Source organism: Scophthalmus maximus, chromosome 9, assembly GCF_022379125.1.
Source record: "Scophthalmus maximus strain ysfricsl-2021 chromosome 9, ASM2237912v1, whole genome shotgun sequence".
Lineage (NCBI taxonomy): Eukaryota > Metazoa > Chordata > Actinopteri > Pleuronectiformes > Scophthalmidae > Scophthalmus > Scophthalmus maximus.
Window position 1 is genome coordinate 2,421,660 of NC_061523.1, and position 5,405 is coordinate 2,427,064.

Genomic DNA, 5,405 nt, shown 5'->3' on the forward strand with positions numbered 1-5,405 from the left:
ACTACATTTTATAAGTTCAAATGTTCACAGTTCACGCCATTTGGAGGCAAATAACAGCCACAGAAGTTTATCTGATGTCTTCACTGACAGAATAATAAACAAAATAAATATTAGGTCAAAAACATACATTTGCAAACTGAACATTTTATGTTCAGCATCAATGTTATCACAAATAGATTATTATTAACAAATAGATTGCAATCCAAAAAATGCTGTTGACAGGCGGTGTGGGCAACGTGATACCATCAAGATATGGTTTCTAGAAGAGACAGTGTTTGAGGTAACCTATACATTTAGATGGTACTATAAAACTTTCAAAGTTGTCTAACATAAGTTCTTCTGACATTTCTTTTTAACATCACATATAAAATAAAAACAGTGCTTCTGTGAATGATCACTTAACACAATGGTTGTACCCACATAATTTTAAAATATAGAAAATAAATTAGAGAAATATTCTTTAAAGATTTCAGTTATCAAACTGATGATTGCCATCATTCTGTCATTGATGCCGTGGGTCATAGCTGAATATCAGATGTTGAGAATGAGGATGTCCATGGCATTATTAGAGGTCCACGATCCACTTTTCCTGGATCGGATCATTGAGCTTAATTCATGTTGCTGTTGATGCACTCCTTTATGGAATCCAGTTTCTTATGGAAGCTTTTTGGTGATATGAAAGGCTCATATTTCTCATGCAGAAAACACTTCATATATCTCTGCAGAGAAAAAAGACATGTATGTTGATATAAAACTGCACTTATTTTCCTAAAAACCAAAAAAACCCCAGCTCATTAGCTAATGGGCCTCCCACGCACTATGAAATACTAGCAACTCTCTTCCATGGAAAATAGATAAAGTTTCTCCAAAAAGTTGCTATATATGTTTTTGGATGCTTTTTGGTAAAAAGTTTAAAAATTAAGAAATGAAAATAAATAAAAAAATAATATCTCTTAGTTTCTAAAGAGTTGATGTTGAATATAAGAAACACTCTTGCCCCATATGCATATGCAACGAGCAGAACAGCAGGTCTCTCTGATGCTCTGCTCCGCGAGGAGCTCTATGCACTGGTGCAACTGAGGGAACTACGGAGATAATGTTGCTGCTGCATGGCCTTTGCAGCCTCTCGGGGTAGCAGCGCTACGGACATGGCTTAGCGCTGTGGAGCATCCTTACTGAAGACCCACCTTGATGAGAGTATGACAGATTTAATTTTCAAATCTAAGTTCAAAGAGCGTTGTAACATGTAAATTCAAATGCTATGACTGGGGGTGCTGTTTCACCTATTTACATATTGTCCACTGAAGTGCAGGTTAAGTCTTTGAAAATGAAACTTCAAATGGAGTTTGCAATTTCATTTTTAAAATTATTCGATATTCATTTTCATTTTAATTGTGACCTACATATTGCTTGCTTAAATTGAAAATTAGGCTGCATTGTCCGCTGATACAGACACAGAGCAGAAGAGATCATAGACATACAGATTGAACATGTTGGTTTCTTAGCCTGCTAGCTTTAAAAATAATTATAATTATAATTAGACCTCTTTCCGGTAACTCAGAGATACGAGGGATCAGGCAAAGAGAGAAGAGAAAGAGCACTGCAATCTATAATCATCTGTTTTAACACCTCTAAAGGAGAGACAAGTTTAGCTCAGCACATTGAGTTGTCCACTACTTCACCTATACTTTTACTGGCTATGATTTTGACTTAATGCAAGCGCCTGACCAGGCGTAATATTATGACCAGTCTTAGTGTGGAGAATTCTTAAGCCAAGTTCTGACTGACTTAGTTTAAGATGAGACGTAAGACCAGTTGGTGGAACTGGCCCCAGGAACTCAACCAGTGTCGTGCGGTCAGGGGATGATACAAATAAAAAAATAAAATATATATATTGATATTTGTCTACTGATCTGTGCTATAAATGTAATTTATTCCAATAATTTAAATCATTTTTATTATCAAAATCGCTAAATTTGCATATTTCCTGTTCTCAGAGCGGAGATACGCGAGTTGAGGCAGCGAGCAGTGGGGCGTATGCGTGAGCCCACGGAGTTTACAGGATGCTTCCATTACTTTCTTTTACGCAGAGTCAAGTGCACTACATCAGTTTGTTTGTTTACAAAAAGATTTCTGACTCAAAAATGATAGATTCAATAACCAAGCTCAGAAGTTTCTCAAAACTGGACTTTCAATCAAAAAGCGAAGTGATAAATGATCAGTGACCAATGTCTGACTCTGACTGTGAAAAAGTCAGTGCCTCACCAGCCACGAACCTCACCGCAAGTCCCTGAACTCAACCTACAAAACTTTTTTAGAAGTTCGATGCAAAAAACATATTATACTATATATATGTCCAAACCATGATAACTTACCAGATCTGATGGCACCATTACTTCCAGATGAGAGATCAGAGGTTCAATAGAATTATGGCAGGAATTATTTGGGTGCAGGGACTTGAGACCAGCAATGGAATGATTAAGAAATCCATATTCCTTTCCAGAGGATGAAACAGCAATGTTAGTACACACTAAAACACTACAAAACTTCTCCTAATGGATGTGAGGGTGGGGTGTCAACTTAATGACCTTGGTATGTCGATAATCCCACTGTTTTTGATCATATCACCTGATGTTAATCAACAGGGGCATTTGGAACACCTATTTATAAGCTCAAGCCTAGCTACTAAATATGCTGTTTTTTTAAGTAGCAAAGTTGTTCCTAAGTATTTACATCTTGTAACTACCTGCTGGAACTAGCGTGTAGCTATATAAATTAACTGACAAAACTACCATTAGCTTGCATACATTGAAAAACAGTGTTCAGAATGATCATCTACAGTACATACCTACAATTCCATGACAAGAGGATAAACAATTTGTACTGATGGAGATCATCTCATATAATCAAAAGCTCCAGAGTAATAGTATATGTGGGAATGATTTGATTATATTTGTTTATGGTTTACAAATATTTCTTTTTGATCAAATCTAATTCCTAATCTGTTAAATCCTGTAGTTGACTTAAACCAGACAATAACAATGTATGCACAACTTTTCAAATGGAAGTTAAAACCAAACATGTTAAACCGAAGACATAAATGAGGGTAGCTTTGGAGTTGTTGAAAGATGTAGACTTGCAATTAACACTTGCTTTCATTCTCTGTGCTAACTAGGCTAGGCATTTTTAATGTCCAATCTCTGCACAGAATGCTCAGAGATGGAAATAATTAAAAACATTAAAAACACATTTTAAATACCTGTGTGGTGGAATATATGTCTATGAAGTATCAGGCCAATTTTTCAGCCCTGACATGCTTTATAGGATATAATTAATCTTCCATTACATTATCTACATAACATAATTGTCTTTACTACATTAGTACTCACACACAAAAAGACACTCCACTTACCCCTTGTGACACACTGAAGTTTAAACACTGGCACATTATATCCTGAGGAGATGACTGGAAGAGATGACAAAAATATAATCCAGTGTTAAAATGAATTCAGCCCCTATTTCTGTTTGTTGCAAATAATCCCTTCCACACTTTACAATGTAACTTCGGTAACTCTTTCTCAAAACTTTTAAAATGCAGTAACTTCTCTTATTTTTACACACTACCAATAGAAACAATTCAATTGAATTAAACAATAGTTCGATTTTAAAAGGTAACTAGAGGTGAATCAACACAGAGGAAAGAGACATCATTATTTACATCTGCACAGAAAAACTTGAGCTAAAACAGAAAAGAAAAAAATGCATCGAGCAGTTAAGCAACACACGAGTAACTGAAATAGGTTCAGATGAGATAACAGCTAAGCAAAGAGGAAGTGGTCAAGATGCTGTGGTGCTGAAGCTGTGTGTTCACAGCAGAATAGAGCAAAGAAAGTCATGATACACTGTGACACTTTTCTGCGTGTTGGCTAATTCTTCATAACATTGTGACTTTCTTACTCCAGATTTTCTGTTGTTTTTTTTGTCTTTTTTTTTATTAAAATGAGTAAAACTACCTCGGGTTGCTTTCATTCTCATCCCCTCACACTAAGTAACATTTAATATCAGGAATGTTACTGAGTGGAGGAATGGAATGACACTGTCTTCACGCAAAACTACAGTGTTGTGTCTGTTTGCTGTGAACAGCGCTTAATCTGCTCTACTGACAGGAGACTTAGAATTATGTCTTTTGAGTGTCCCATGATTTCAATTTCAGACTTCTGATTTTCACTTACTTGGTGACCACCTGCTATTTAAGTCAATAATTTGAGTCCACAAAACATTTGATAGTCAAGTTATAGATTAAAAAAAGGCAGATATAATGAATGAAAATGACAGAGGTTGTGGCTGAGATGAAGTCAGAGTTACAGCAACAGAGGAAAAATAATGAACATCATGGCAGACTTACAGTAATGTGAGCTGAGCTGCAGGTGTCGTTACACTTCTGTCAAACCAAGCAAGAAACAATGTCACACCAGAGGCATCGGCAATCAGATAGCTAGTCGACCAACAAGATGCCAAATGTCCCAACATTGACAAAGATGCCACGTAGCACACACACACACACACGCACACGCACACACACACACACACACACACACACACACACACACACTAATTCACCAACTATCAACAGCTGGTTACATTGTTAGCCTGTATAAAGGAGCTGAAGGTCAATAATAATAATGAAATTGAAGAAAGCAATCACTGAAGCTTAAGGAATAGTGAAAACATTCCGCTTCAAAATTACAACATGAAGAAAAGAAATAAGCATATTTGGTGACAGTGTAAAAAGCAGGACATTGAATACCTCACAATGATATATTATGTATAATATAACAATATCTGATCAGAAGTATTCCACCTTACCTTTACACATTCTCCAAAACGCTTCACATCTTTGTTGAACTCAGACATGGCTAAGACTGGGTGTGAATAATGAAAATTGATGAAAAGAGGCAGCAGCAGAAAAAAAGGCACCCATGTGAAGGAGGAGGTAGAGGATCCAGCCATGGCTGATAGATTAGGTTAGGTTTACAATAGAAATCCTAAATTACTGCGTGAATTAAGTCCAGCAAATTATATATGCCTACACCTGTACTAGCTTTCTAAATTTCGTAGTCTTTTTCGTTTGTTGTACACGTCTGAACCTTCTCCTGAAGCTTTGTCAACAGATGGGTGACAGGTTTGCATCTTATAACACACCAGGGTGTGACATTTCCAAACTTTTGGGGAAACCCTGCATTGTTGTATTCATCTTTTGATTATTTGTCTCTATCAACATTCTCCCACACAGGACATCCTTACTCAACAGGTCCTTCACATGGTGGCAAGAGTGATGCAGAATGTGTGTGCTGATGCTTGCCACATATCAGAGAGATCTGATTGCTTATGACTGTTGTGGCATT

At 36.6% G+C, this 5,405-nt stretch overlaps 1 long non-coding RNA gene across 1 annotated transcript; it reads right to left on the minus strand.

Moving 5' to 3' along the window:
- Positions 1 to 4,982, minus strand: LOC118319977. The gene is made up of 4 exons (XR_004796181.2): positions 4,406 to 4,982; positions 3,413 to 3,466; positions 2,376 to 2,495; positions 1 to 719 (listed from the first exon to the last, which is right to left on the minus strand). It is a non-coding gene; the product is annotated as an uncharacterized LOC118319977 (long non-coding RNA).
- Between the last annotated feature and the right edge of the window lie 423 nt (positions 4,983 to 5,405).